The following is a 15,573-nucleotide window of genomic DNA, read 5'->3' as shown; positions in this document are numbered from 1 at the left end:
AAACCTTTCTGTTCTAACTTGCTTATCTTGACACTTTTAAGCTTCCAAAACTTTTCTGCTCTCCATGGAATGTCGATCACCTCCTTCAAAATTATCAGAAATGATGCCCACTATACTTCCATCCTCTTTCCATTCAAAACTATTTGAAACCTACAACCCATGTTTTTCTTACTATACATCATATTATTTACTCCTATCAAAAGTCCCCCTCTATTTGTTTATACTATACACACATTCAAACGTTTCACCAGTGCCTTCACCTTTTCCTTAAAAGGAAATGTCCCACATGAATACAATTGAAACTCAAAGTAAAGCTATTGAAAATAAAGCACTTGTCTCCTGCCTAATCCCTGTCTTTCTGCGAGGGTGAGTGAGCCTAGGTACACGCAATATAGTGTTCTTGGAAGTCCCTCTACCTGCCATGTAGTTGCCACTATATGTATCTCTGTGTACTTTTATACTTTGTTGAATAAAATCAAGTAGAACAATTTATTTTATATTTTATTCACCTGCAGGAATGATTTAAATGTATATATATAGTATATATATATATATATATATATATCTATATATATATATATACATATATATATATACATATATATATATATATATATATATATATATATATATATATATAATTACATAGTTGCCTGATAGTTACTGCTTGGTTCGTTGATTGACAGAACTAACCTTTTGTTAACGTTACCTCAAAGTTAGTTCAGTTACTGAACTAACGTTGCGCCAACGTAAAAAAAAAAAAAAAAAAATCTTTTTAACGTTAGTTTTTAGTTTGTCCCCAACGTTGGGCATAGTTGTGCCGTAACATTGTGCTAACGTTAGGATAACGTACTTTGTAATGGGGGTACCTATACATGCTAGAAAGCAAAATCAGATAAAATAATGTTAAAAGTGTCATTCTCGTGTAGATGTGGTTCTTTGCCATGCAATATAGACGTACATATTTTTACAAAATATAGGGGCATGCGAATATATTTGGTTTTCACATGAATACAAATATACAGTAACATAGTTCCTGTCTGTCGATTACCTGACAGACGGCAATACGCAGTGAAAATCAATCAATAATTTCTTATGAGACAGACACTAATAACTTTAATAAAGACAAACAGCACAGAAACAAATGAATACACACAAACATTAGAAAATAAAATCGTTGTGAGGAATTCCTCACATTTTGTCTCCAATCATAACTGAGACTATATGCAGCATTTAATTTGTGTTCTTGATCTTTGTTGTTATTATTAATAGTACTAAATATGAGTATCAATTACGAAGACCACTTCACGTTAAGTTATGTATATAATGTTTATAACTTAATGCTTGAGGGGAAAAATCTTGCACGCGTCCTGACTAAGCTGGAGGTCGGATCACTCTTTGTTTCGGATCAATAAACAAAAATTCCATCGACATTCGAATTACAGAACTGTATGTGTAGATAACTAACTGAATTACATGAAATGAGGCGGTAAACTTCTGGAGTATATAATATGAATCTATAAAAATATTTATTCAAAATTTTGATTATATATTTATTACGATTGTTTTCTGTTCGCATTAAAAATTCCGGGCAAAGAGAGAGATGTTTGAAACAGTTTGTTATTGACATCTGTGGCGCCATCTATTGCGAAGGACGCGAAATTGATGCGTTTTCCGAGAAATTTGGTCTCGGCGTGAATTGTCAAGTGCGGCAAATATTATTTCAGGTGAAACTTCATATTTTTGTCCATTTGTTTTAGGTTGTGGCTGTGTATAAATTGAGATAGGTGAAATATGGACTTCCATCCAAACGTGTTTCTCGGGAAATATAGTAATACTAAGTGCAGTCCATTAGGGTCTAAAGCATGTTGTTTTCGGCTTGCATACCTAGTAGCTAGCTACTTAGGTAAACACATTAGCTAGCTATTAGCTAAGTAGGTATATTAGTTCAGGAGCATTTTTTATTTGTTCATTTAGCATTCGTTGCTCAAAAGATGGTAGAAGTGTAACAGCAAGTCCTATAGCCGATACTACCTACCTAGGTCCTCTTGCTGAGCAACTTTTAGGGTAAAACACCGCATGGCCTGCATCAGGCCAACGACGATCAATGCATGCCACCCTCTGAAAAAGTACATTATAACGCGTCCTGACACCGGAGATGGGCATCAGTCGCGACTTGTTGTTGGTGAGAAATGGAGCTAAAGACCTCTACTCTCCTTTCGAAGTATAAGTATTTTTCTCCAAAGTTAGAAATTAAGGCTAAATGTAAAGCTTTAAACAGAGGGTAGTGAAAAGGGTAGCCAACGCAGTGCAAACAAAAATTTCACCCAACGCTTTCAAAATTTTTTACTTACGCTTAAATAGGCTAGGTACTAGGGTAAAAATATCACAGCAGGCCAAGCAGGCCACCTACAATCAACGCTAGCCACCCTCCGAAAAAAGTACATTATAACGCGTCCTGACAAACCGGAGATGGGCATCAGTCGCGACTTCTTGTTGGTGAAAAACGGAGGTCAAAGACCTCTACTTCTCCTTTTGAAGTATGTATTTTTCTCCAAAGTTAGAAATTAAGGCCAAATTTTAAGATTTAAACAGAGGGTACTGAAAAAGAGGTGGCTACGGCAGTGGAAATCTCACCAAAACGCTTTAGAAATTTTTACTTACAACAATAAAAATTGTTTCGAGAGTTGACGCTATCTTGATGTTTACGGAGTCGCTTGTGTCAACAAACTTCCCATTTCATGTGCTAAATCTGCACACCACTTGTACCCATAGACGCTGGGGCACTTTCATCACAACAATCGTAAACCCACCTCTTACAGCACTTATTTTGTACTTATTCAAGGGGACTACGGCATTCTTTGCGGCGTTTTGCGCTCTTCAATTGTTTATCAGTGTTGTCAATTGGTATGTGTTTACCCCTCCACCAAACTAGGTATAAGACTTACACAAAACTGGGGTACAAATAAGTGAAATTAGCGTATCTATTTGTAGTATATATACATATTAGAGCAATTTTATCATTACTGGCATTACTATGACAACTAGAATTCATCGAAACAGTTTGTAAATGCATCGGCGTATGTGTGACGCTCCACTAGATTGGCAACGATGAGCCATTTTTCCTCACGTCGTCTGCTTGTAAGTATAGGTACATCCGAAACATTTGTAATTTTTTGGGGGTTAATTTGGTTGCAAAAAAGGATAATGGACAGAATTAAATAAACATTTTGAAGTAGAGTTAAACTAAATATTGAGTAAAGTAAAAACAATTAAGGGAATAAAGCTTTGCATCTCATAATCAGTGTTGTCGTCTGCTGCTCGTAACTTTGTTTACGGAGTGAGTGCTTAGGAAACACGAACAGCAATGTGGTTCAAGTGCACTGTGGGTGAAATTAAGAACAAAATGTGTATAATTACAATCAAATAAGCACTGTGGAGTTTCAGTTGTGATGGCAGTAAGGATAAAACCACTGATTACAAGGTAAGAATGAATTCAGTTCCAACCATAACCCCGGGAATAACAAGTTTCATACTTTCACTAATATAGGCAACAAAATGTTGTTTTTATTGTGCTGATTACAACTGCAATCTTGAGTAAGATCAATAAACGTTACATACATAACGCTAACATTGTTCAAATGAGTGCTGGGTAAGGCTGGGGAAAGATGGTGGCCGTTCACTGATGAGAACCGTCCATGCAAACGTAGCCGCCATATTGGATTTCAAAACTGCCTTGAAAACATATTTTACGAAGAGCTCACATGCTTATTTGTTTTTCCGACACGGCATACAAACCTTCGAATCCTTTTACAATAGGAAGGTACTAGCGGCAGCTGGATAGGTTCGTAAGCTTTTCGAACAAGGGGTTCGGTAGTTAACTGCTTGTCCGACAGGCGGGGGGGGCGGGCGGGCCGGGGGGCTGCGGACTCCGACAGGGCGCGCAGCTTGCGGGCGGACTGGGAGGTAAACAAACCACTTTTGCTTTCGGCCTGCTGGCGTTGTGGACGTGTATCATCGCTCTCTGCCCGCTTCATCGTCGTTTGCTTTCGCATGATTGTGTTTTTCTTTTTCTATGTATCTAGTGAAACTGAATTGTAAGTACAATCATTTCATTGAATTCAATTGTGAATTAAAGGATCTTGGTTCACAACGCCCTCCGATTACCCGAGTGCCGGGACTGAAGGGCGTAATTGCGGGAATTCATTTTCCCAGAATGATCCTCGTATTGTGTATGCTCGGTGCCGAGGCGGGAACGCTCGCGGTCCGAGCGTAAATTGGTTGGAAAATGTGTAGATGAAAATAGTAAGTAAGTGCTCTTTTTCATTTATATTTTTTTTGACCTGTATGCCCGTTGCCGAACGAATGCGCTCGGCACGGAAACTTATTCAGTATGAAAGTGGAATCGCAAGTACAGTATTCTTTTTCATTTTCATATATTATTTTTTATTGTAGCAATACTCATTTTGGATCAGTTTCCGAGCTTGCCCGGAGATTGATCCTTCCCCCTTTTTATTTTGAATGAAGTGAAATCGCAAGTGCAGTTCTTTTTCATTTTCATTTTTTTATTGAGATTGCATTGTTGACTGGATCAATGTTCCACTATTCCCGGGAATTGATCCTTCCCCTTTTTATTTGTATGAAGTGAAATCGCAAGCGCGTAGTCTTTTCATTTTCATATATTGTTGATTGCATCAATTCATTATGGATCAAGGTTTCCAGAAACTTGATCCATAAAGGTAAGGAATGAAACCTTTCACCCTTGCGCTCGGTACCGAGGGCGCAAATGCGCTCGATCCGAGCCCTTATTCATTGTGAAGTGAATCGTTTTGCAAGATGCATTTTCATTTTGTTCCTTATTATTGATTGCATCAATATTATTTGGTTCAAGTTCCGCTCAGTCAGGGAATTGATCCTTATGCCTTGTATTCGTGCCGATGGCACGATTGCTCTAGGGAGGGCTCTTATTTTGTCGTTGGGTACATGGGTGCTGCTGCGGGGGTGGGGAACGAGACCCCCCCCGCTCAGTTCCCACAGATGGCTCTTCCCCTTGGGGGGGGGGGAGGTTATCGGCGTTCTTCTCCTCGCCCGATCCGTCGAGCGCGGGGGAGGGCGCTCGGTGCCCGATGTACAATTGTATTAGGGGTCTTCCACTCGTTCGGGAGGGATCAAACCCCCCGCACGAGGGGATTTCCCCCCCATTAATCGCTACTACTATTATTTCCGCAGGTGCTACTGCCACGAGGGTGGACCTTGTGAGGTATGGGCGTCCTTCCAATTGCAGAGCGTGCTGGTGTCCAGGGGCTGCGGTTCTATGTCTGGGCCTACTGCGGTCACCCATGGAGTGGTGACCACGCAACCAGGTGACGACGTCCCTCCTCACCTGGTGTACTCGCCTCACGTGGTACAGTCTTGCCTACAGCCGCTTCTGTGAAGTGCCAGTTCGCCGTACCGAGAGGGGGGGGCGTGCCGCCGCCGCTCGTTGGGTTGCCGCGCTGCAGCGACCACACTTCCGCTGCCCTAGAACTCGCCCCTGGACCTGCCGCCGGTACCAGGATGTTGCTGGCTGCTGCTCCACTTCCTGTGTTTCCGGTGCTGCCTGCCGTACCTGCCGATTCTGGGCTGACTGTCCATGCAGTTGCTGCGCTGGCTGTCCCTGCCGTTGCTGCGCTGGCTGTTCCTGCCGTTGCTGCGCTGGCTGTCCCTACCGATGATGTGCTGGCCGTGCCCTGCTGTTCCTGAGATGCCCATACCTGCTGATGTCGTCCCTGTTCGTGGTGGTACTACCCCAGACTTTGGTCTGTCTGTACAGGTGCGTCCGGGCCCTGTGGCTTCGGCTACAGCAGCCCCGGCTCCGCCCTGGATAGCAGATCTTACGTCTGTCCTGAGGAAGCTGACGAAGAAGAGGAGGAAGGTGTCGTGGTCGTCGTCTTCATCTTCTTCATCGTCGTCGGCCGCCGCCTCTTCCCCTTCGACTTCTAAGGCTTTACAGCCGAGGAAGAAGAAGGTCGCCCTCCTCCCTCCTAAGAAGCTTCCTCGGGAGCTTCTCGGGACCCGTCTCACCTCGGTGGGACGCGGGAGGGTTCCTTCCGCTGGTCCTCCTGCTCCTTCGGGAGCGGGGCCCGTCTCTTCTTCCGCAAGGAAGAAGACTACGGGGACCAGAGGGTACCGGCTAACACCGGTACTTCCTCGCCTGGTGTCAGTGGTTCTGCCACTGCATCAGGGTCCGTCTCGGCCTCTCGTTCGCGGGAGGTACCGAGTGTACGGTCGCCTACCAGCGACCGTACAGCCAGGAACCAGACCTCTGAGTCCGCTCAGCGTCAGGTTCACGGCACGGGGCGGAAGAAGACTGGTGACAGCCGCTCATGCGACTCTCACCAGACCAGCTCTCACTCTCGCGGTGAACAGCTGGCTACCCGGGGACGTGACGGTCCACGACCGACCATGGGCTGAGGCTGGGAAGAGGTCCTCCCGTTCGCCGGTACCAGCCACGGCTGGAACCAGCGACGTGACGTGCCGTGAGGACAAGCACCGGTCTCACTGCGACAGTGGAGCCTGCAGGTCGCCTGACCGTCGCTCTCACAGAGAGCGATCGGGTACGGCAACCAGCACCAGCTCTTCTGACACTCGAGATCGGGGCCGCTGTGCTCAGTCCAGCCGTTCTCCCACAGCGAGACGTTCGACAGGGCCTGCAGCTCGATCGTCACCACGGGTTGACGATCGCCTGCAGCCCTCCAAGCCTGCTGGTTCTGCCAGCGAGCGACGAGGGAGCGTCAGGTCTGCCTCTCCCGTACCTTCAACCTCCTCGGGTTACACCGGGAGGAGCGAGGTATTGAGGAGTGATCGTGAGGGGTGCGCCCCTCATGATCCCACCACGACGCCCTACGTGCCAGGCACGGTTCTTGGACCGGCCAGGACGTATGCGCAAGTGGATGGGGAAGAACCGAGAGGGCTGTCGCTGTTCCCCATTCTTAGGAGGAAGGTTCTCGGAATATGCTCTTGTTCGAAGGGCCTTAACGGTCCCACTCTGCAAGATGCTGTGACTTCCGAGATCCAGAGGAACTTTGCCGAGGTTACGGCGCTGATTCGTCAGCACAATGACCTCGGGGAAGGATCGCCGCTCCCACCAGCAGAGCCACGTCTCGGCTCGAGTCGTTTTGGGGCCCGAGAGGGAATCCAAATCGACGGTGGGTCTGCCGCGATCGGAGCTTGCCGACTGGGTTGAGCCAGGTAGTCTCTCGTCTCCGGACAAGAAGGCTCTCTCGGTTCTGGACGGTCGAACAAGCTCCTTCACCTCCTCTACTGCGACAGAGGCGTTTCTACGTGTCTTCGGACATCGTATTTATATAGTCCTTCGGTCCTCCTGAGGTTTCGACCTCGACGAGGATGGAATGAGTCGGAGCGGTATCGGCTCTCTCCTGTCAGGTCTCGATCAGCCCCAACAGACGACGTTCACAGTGGAAGGACGGCATTCCCCCTCACCTGCTGCCGGAATGTGGGGGGGTGCCTGGCCAGCCATTGGGACCCGGTCCATCAGCAGGCGTACGTTCCAGGGGCATCGAAGGACGTAGCATTGAGACAGGAGATCAAGACCATGCTGAGCAAGAGAACTGTAGAAATCGGTACGGATCAGTCACCGGGCTTTACAGCCGACTCTTCCTGGTGGAAAAGTCTACGACAGGCTGGCGCCAGTGATAGATCTCTCTTCCCCCGAACCGGTTGGTTCGCCAGACCCGGTTCACGATGGAGACGGCACGCTCAGTGCTCGACTCTATCAGGGAGAACGATTTCATGCTTTCAGTGGACTTGAAGGATGCGTATCTACAAATACCCATTCATCAGTCCTTCGGAAAGTACCTCCGCTTCATCCTCGACGGGACGGTGTACCAGCTCAGGCCACGTTGCTTCGGTCTCTCAACCGCCCCACAGGTGTTCACGCAAGTGTTCACTCTGGTGTCTGCTTGGGGCCATTCGCACGGGATATGTCTGATGGGGTTATCTCGACGATTGGTTTAGTCCTGGCGAGCTACCGCTCGCAGTTTGCTACAGGACATGGGATCGACCTGCTCGAGTTCTGTCGCGATCTGGGGATCGTTCTGAACTTCGAAAAGTCCGATCTCGAGCACAAGCAGAGGATGAAGTACCTGGGTATGCTGATCGACACGGTAGCAGATTCAGGGAGGCAGCCCAACCAGTTCCTGTCTCGGCAGGAACAGGTAGCTCAGAAAATGGCAAGTCGTGATCGGACACCTGTCGTCACTCGGGAAGCCAGTCCCTAACGGGCGTCTTCACCTGCGGTCTCTTCAGGGAGACCAAAGGAGAGTTGGTCACAGGCGACGGATCCCCCAAGCCTTCCATGGTCACTGACACAGGAGGTGAGGCAGGACCTAGCCAGGTGACTGGACGACAGGAAGGAACCCCTTAAGAGGAGTGCTCCGCGCACTCTCCCCCCGGACATGCAGCTGCTCTCAGACGCATCGACCGAGGGATGGGGCGCACACCTGGAAGAGTTGCGGACTTCAGGAGTGTGGTACGAGAACGACAAGCACCTTCACATCAATGTACTGGAACTAAAGGCAGCGTTCCTTGCTCTCCAAGAGTTCCAGGACCGCTTGATGGGACACTTAGTGGTGTTGATGTACGACAACACCACGGTGGTGGCTTACGTCAACAAACAGGGGGGGCCTAGTGTCTCTCCCGTTGTATCAGTTGACTCGGCAGGTGCACGAGTGGGCCGAGGCACATCAATAGAGCTGTCGGCACGCTACATTCCAGGGAAGGAATGTAGTAGCAGACACGCTCAGGGCACCGTCGGATCAGGTGATAAGGACCGAATGGTCTCTACACCATGGACGTGGCGGAAAGGCTCTTCGACCTGTGGGGTGCGACCAGTCGAGGATCTGTTCGCCATCCGGCACATCAGGAAGCTCCAGGTGTTCTTCTCGGCCGTGCCGGATCCATGGGCAGCTGCAGAGGACGCTCTTCAACACCCGTGGGTTACAACCTCTTCGCCTATGCCTTTCCCCCGTTCAGCCTGATTCGCAAGGTGATCAGTCGAGCACTGGTCATCCCGAATCTCAGGATGATCCTGATGGCTTTCCAAATGGCCACAGGCCATTTGGTATCCGGACCTGCTGGCTCTTCTCGCAAGGGAACCGAGAGAGATTCCCCATTGGCACAACCTTCTCGGCCAGCCACACGTCGAGCGGTACCACCGAGCAGTCCAGTCCCTACGTCTTCACGGCTGGCTGTTATCCACCTTCTCTTGCGAACGAGAAGCTTTTTTTCGTAGCGCAGCAACAGAGATGGCTGGAAACGTCCGTCAGTCCTCTGCAGCTGTGTACCAGGGGAAGTCGGCCGTCTTCGGTGGTTGGTGTCGTAGACGGGGCCTATCTCTTCTCAGAGCCACTCTTCAGCAGGTAGCGGATTTCCTCGTTTTTTCTTCGCCGAGGAAGCTCCTCTAAGTTCCCACAGTCAAAGGATACAGAGCCGCCTTGTCGCTCCTCCTGAAACTGACGGGATTGGACATCTCGAACTCGTTCGAGATCTCCTTGCTTAGTAGCAGCTTCCAAAGGTCTTTGCCAACCAGGGAACTCGAATGACCATCGTCTGGACCTGGCATCGGCGAAGAGAGTACGGGAGCGTCATGCAGATAATGATGTGGATGAGATGCTGCTTTTGTCCTGGTGAGGACGCTACGGCGCTATCTGAAGAGAACTCGACACCTCGGGCCTGAGTGTCGACGCCTCTTCGTTAGCAACGGGGTCACAGAAAGAAGTATCAAGAACACTCTTTCGTCCTGGCTGCGTGAGGTCTTCAGGAGGGGCGTATGAGGCTGATGGTAGTGACGACATCCGTACGTCCCGTCCGAGAACTCACGAAGTTAGAAGTATTGGCCCCTCGTTGGCGTTTCGTAAGAACTTCGCTCCTGGCGCAGGTATGGAAGGCAGGGGTCTGGTACAACCAGACCACCGGCAACTTCCTTATACCTCTTGGATATTGCCCATAGGTCCTTGGATCTTTGGTTTCCTTAGGACCCGTGGTGGCTGCTCAACACGTCGTCTAGCTAACCCAGACCCTAGCAGGCTGAACAGCATCGAGTCCTGGTGTGACGTATGAATAGATAGTGATGAGAAAGTGACTGGCTTCTCTTTCTATCTTTTTCTTCCCCTCTACCTGTGGGTAGAGGGATACGGTCATCACCCTGCTGGATAAGGACGAGATGCCGGTGAGCTATATGACAGAGCCCCATCCTATCCCTTTCACGAGGGATGGGAGCAGAATATCCACCACTTCCTTCTACAGGGGGGGAAGTGGATGCCTACAAGAGTCAAAAACCATGACTTTAACTTTGCTCCTGTACAGGAACAAGTTCTTACATTGCTGGTACGAAGAGATACGCTTGCCTCTCTCTTAGTACTCGGTCCAGAGGTCCTGACCATTGATCCTGCGGTGCACACCCCGATCAATCGGACAGAGGCTTGGATCCCTCCCTCGCTCTACGACCAGGGAGGCTTCCAAGGTTGGCGAACACCAGTCTGTTCACAAAAGACTCAGATTCCACCCACCAAAATGAGTCTTCTATTGTAAAAGGACCGAAGGTTTGTATGCCGTGTCGGAACAAATGACAATTTGTCTAAAATTGCATTTTTCCTAACTATACAAACCTGAGGTCCTTTTACACATAGCCCCACCTCATGCCACCCCTCACTCTGCAGTTTTTGCTTGGGCCAAAAGCAAAGTGATTTGTTTACCTCCCAGTCGCGCGCAGCGCCGCCTGTCGGACAAGCAGTTAACTACCGAACCCCTTGTTCGAAAGCTTACGACCTATCCAGCTGCCGCTAGTACCTTCCTATTGTAAAAGGACCTCAGGTTTTGTATAGTTAGGAAAAATGCAATTTTAGACAAATTGTCATTTTAGTTTGTATGGGACTTTCATATATCACAATATGTTGACGAAACTTCAGTCTTTTAAATGGTATGCTTAGAGTTGCAATTGTATTCATGTTTTCACCAATTAAATATCGAGTGAATAAGACCCGTCCACCGTGATGAGGGTTGCCTGTCGTGATATTCTACCCTAGTACTATGTTAGAAGATTGACGCCATCTCGATGTTTGTGGAATTGCTTGTGTCAACAAACTTCCCATATCCTGTGATAAAATCTGCACACCACTTGTACCCACAGACGCTGGGGCACTTTCATCACAACAATCGGAACACGGTCCCTTACCAGGACGTTTTTAAGTAAACAACTGTTTTGGTAGAAGACGATGACGAAGCGTGCACGAGATAATTTTTTAAATAAATAGTAAAACATCAATATTTTACATATTTATGATGATTAATTTGAAAATATAGTTATTGAAAAAAGTAACTCGATTCTGACTCAAATTTAAGTAATTCTTTTTCGGAATTAGAACGTTCTTTTAAGTCCTGTATTATGACGTCACGACATCTTGACTTTCGTACCTATTGTAAATAATTGCTAAATCAACTTTGTTGCAGAACAGTTTTACCAGTTATTCAGCAGATTGTTATCAGCTATTCATGTAATTGTTATAGTCATAATGCGCATATATATCTTTATTATTTACTTTTTGGATATATGAAAGATGTTTTACTGCCGTATTACCGCCGTAGTGGGACACAATCACTTTCGGTCCCTGGGCCTCTGTTTTCGCACCTTAAGAATTTGCAATTGTTTCCGATACGTAAGTACAAACCATCGGTCCTTTAACAATAGGAAGTAGCTAGCGGCAGCTGGAACGGTCGTAAGCTTCGAACAAGGGGAGAACGGTAGTTAACTGCTTGTCCGACAGTCGCGCGCGCGTGACTGGGAGGTAAACAAATCACTTTTGCTTTCGGCCGCGGGTGTGAAGGACGTGTTCGTCATCGCTCTCTGCCCGCTTCATCGTCGTATGCTTTGTTTATATTGTGTTTTCTACTAATGGTTTGTTGACTTGAAAATGAAACTGTAAGTACACTGTTTTCATTTTCATTACTTAATTATGAACCAACATGGAGTTATCGCCGTAGATGCGGCGATTTCTCTCTTTTCATGAATGAACCCTTGAATTATGCCTCGTGCCGAGGGCGGGCGCGCTCGCACCGAGTCATGTATTGTGGGCGAAAGTGTGTAATTGAAAAATGTAAGTACTCTTTTCATTATATGTTTGCCCTGTGCGTTCGTTACCGAGAGTGTGTTTGCGCTCGGCACGAGCCTTTTAATTTTGTATAATAAAATGCAATGAAAGTGGATTCGCAATTGCAATATTCTTTTCATTTTCATTTATTTATTGCATGAAATTTAATTTGGATCAATTTCGTTCTTACCCGGGAATTGATCCTTACGATTTTTTTTTTTTTATGTGAAAATGAATCGCAAGTGCAGTATTCTGTTTCATTTTCCATATATATTTTATGATAGCATCATATTATTGGATCAAGTTTCCGTTCTTACCCGGGAATTGATCTTTTCCCCTTTAAGTTCTATGAAGTGAATCGCAAGGGCAGTATTCTGTTTCATTTTCATATTACGTTTTCACTGCTGTGCGTGGGGGTAGGGAAGCGAAGGTCTGCCAGGAAGGTCGTCGGAAAGCTCTCCCGCGACTGTCCCTTGGTATCCGATTCTTCGTCTTCCTTCCTGCCCCCCACCCCCCGCTCAGCTTTTTCGTTGTATTTTGTATTTGGGGTCTTCCTTGCGTTCGGGGTGGGGCATGTCTTCCCCCCGTGCGTGAGGGAACCCCTCTTACTAATCTATCTATGTTACCCGCAGGTGCTACATCCGTGGGAGACGACCTTGGACAGGTATGGACCACCGCGGAGGCAGGGCGTGCCTAGCATCCACGGGCTGCTGCAGCGTCTAGCGAGGTCTGGGGCGGTCTCCACTACTACCACGGCCGCTTATGCTGCTCCCCCCCCTCCTGGTCTACACTCCCCATGCTGTGTCGATGACGCCGTCTGCCGTACTAGGGTCCGCAGCCGTACCGAGGTGGGGTTGCCGCCGCCGCCTGTTTTCTTCGTGTTGCCTGCCCCAGACTTCCGCTGTTTCCAGCAGCTCGCCCCGGGACCGGGCGCCAGGACCCAGGTTTCCGCTGGCTGCCGATGATTCTACGAGGCGATCGCTGGGCCTGCCGTACCTGCCGCTGATGTGATTCCCGCTGTTGGCTTGGCTGTCCCTTCTGGGTCTACCGCTGCCGCTGTTCCTGCCGCTCCTGAGCTGGTTGCTGTTCCTGTCGCTCCTGGTTCCTGTGCCTGTCCATGCTGGGTCCTGCCCACGGTGTGTCTTCCCCAGTCCCAGGTCCTCCGGACAGGTGCAGTTCGGGCCGTGTTGCTTCGGCAATAGCCCCGGCTCCGGCCTGGATGGAGGACCTGACGACTGTCCTGCGTGAGCTGACGAGGAAGAGGAGAAGAGGAAGCTGTCATCTTCGTCTTCATCGTCTGCTGCTGCCTCTTCCCCTTCGACTTCTAAGGCCCATAAGCCGAAGAAGGCTGCCTTCCCCCCTAAGAAGTCTCCTTCGGGAACTTCTAAGGGCCCGTCCCACCTCGGTGGGACGGGGGGTCCTTCTGCTGGTCCTCCTGCTCCTTCGGTTTGGGAGCGGGGCCCGTCTCCCCTTCCGCAAGGAAGAGATAGACGGGGACCAGAGGAGTATCGGTTAGCTCTGGTACTTCCTCGCCTGGTGCTAGCGGCGATGCCGCTACGCCAGGTTCCGGCTCGGTCTCTCGTTCGCGAGAGTCCCGAGTGTACGTTCTCCCCTCGGGAGACCGTGCAGCCAAGTTTCGGCGCCAGAGTTCGCTCGGCGCCAAGACGCGGCACGGAGCAGAAGGCTGGTGAGAGACGCTCAGGTGACTCTTGCCAGGCCAGCGGCCGCTCTTGCAGCGACCAGCTGGTAACCCGGTTTTCCCCCCTAAGAAGGCTCCTTCGGGACCTTCTAAGGGCCCGTCTCGCTCCGGCGATTCGGGGAGCTCTTCTGCTGGTCCTCCTGCTCCCTCGGGAACAGGGCCCGTCTTTTCTTCTACCAAGGAGAAGAATCTACCAAGGAGAAGAAGACGGGGACCACCGAGGAGTACCAGCTTCGGCTGGCACTTCCTCGCCTGGTTATAGCGGTTCTGCCGCTAAACCAGGATCCGCCTTCGGCTTCTCGTTAGCGAGAAGTACCGAGTGGACGTGGACGGTCATCCCGCGGGGGAGAGACCGTCCAGCCAAAGTCTTGACGCCCGAGCTCGCTCGCCGTCAAGACCGAAGCGCGGAGCAGAAGACTGGCGAGAGTCGTGCAGACGACGCTCGTCAGGCCAGTGGACGCTCTCGCAGCGACCAGCTGGCTGCTCGGGTTGACGTGACGGTCGCTGACCAGCCACAAGTTGAGGCGAGGAAGGGGTCCCGCGGCCGTCGGTACCAGCCACGGCTGGTACCAGCGGCTCGACGCGCCGAGAGGACGCTCGCCGGTCTCACCGCGACAGCGAACCTAGCAGGTCACCTGACGCCGCTCCCATCGGGACCGGGCGAAGATGGTAACCAGCAACAGCTCGCCTGACGCTAGAGATGCGTCGACGTTCTCAGCCGAGCCTCTCGCCCCAGGCGAGCGGCAAGGCTAGGCCTGCTGCTCGATCGCCACCGCGGGTTGACGATCAGCAGCAGCCCTCCAAGCACGCTGGTCCTGCCAGCGAGCTAGGGGGGGGCGTCAGGTCTGCCTCTCCTGTACCTTCAACCTCCTCGGGCTACACCGGGAGGAGCGAGGTACCTATGAGGGATCGCGAGAGGTGCGCCGCTCGCGATCCCGCTATGACGCCGTATGGACCAGGCACGGTTCTAGGACCGACCAGGACATACGTGCAAGTACCTGGAGGCGACCGTCAGGGGTCTGCCGCTTTTCCTCCTTCGGAAGGAGGAGTATCTCGGGATCTGTTCTTGTTGGAAGGACTGGACGGTCCTACTCCGCAAGACGCGTTTGTTACTCCCCAAGATACAGAGGAGATACAGAAGTCATTAAGCTGATTCGTCAGCATAATGACCTTGCGGAAGGATTGCCGCTCCCACCAGCAGAGCCCACGTCTCTGCTCGAGTCGTTTTGGGGCCCGAGAGGGAACCCAAACCGACGGTGGGTCTGCCGCGATCGGAGCTTGCCGATTCTGTCTCGAACCAGTCTCTCTCGTCTCCGGACAAGAAGGCTCGCTCAGTTCTGGCCGGTCGATCAAGCTACTTCCACCTCCTCTACTGCGACAGTGGCGTTTCTACGTGTCTTCGGACACCGTATTTAAATACTCCTTCGGTCCTCCTGAGAGGTTTCGACCTCGACGAGGACTGGAAATGAGTCGGAGGACGGTATCCGGCTCTCCCCCGTCAGGTGTCGATAGCAGCCCCACCCAGATGACGTTCACAGTGGCGGCAGACCCTTACCTACAGTGAGAGTTCGTAACCCTCCGCGGGGGAAAACGTTTTCTCCTGACGATACGTTTTCCCAGACTCTGAGAGACCATCGCCGCAAGGCGATGGCTGCTCCTATTCTTCTCCAACTGCTAGTTCCACTGGGAAGGCGAGCGAGTATCCAATTCCTCCACCATTCCCTCTCT

General features: G+C 49.9%; 1 protein-coding gene across 2 annotated transcripts in view; it reads left to right on the top strand.

Moving 5' to 3' along the window:
• The first annotated feature begins 1,594 nt into the window (after nucleotides 1–1,594).
• The window catches only part of LOC135201712 (uncharacterized), a 47,778-nt gene continuing 33,799 nt past the window's right edge, over nucleotides 1,595–15,573 (top strand). For both annotated transcript variants that reach the window (XM_064230898.1, XM_064230882.1), the window contains exon 1: nucleotides 1,595–1,727. The gene's annotated coding sequence lies outside the window, so the exon portion shown is untranslated. The remainder of the gene's footprint in view (nucleotides 1,728–15,573) is intronic.

Source organism: Macrobrachium nipponense, chromosome 23 (assembly GCF_015104395.2).
Source record: "Macrobrachium nipponense isolate FS-2020 chromosome 23, ASM1510439v2, whole genome shotgun sequence".
In the NCBI taxonomy this organism is placed as follows: Eukaryota; Metazoa; Arthropoda; class Malacostraca; order Decapoda; family Palaemonidae; genus Macrobrachium; species Macrobrachium nipponense.
This window is presented reverse-complemented; position numbering and strand designations above follow the sequence as displayed.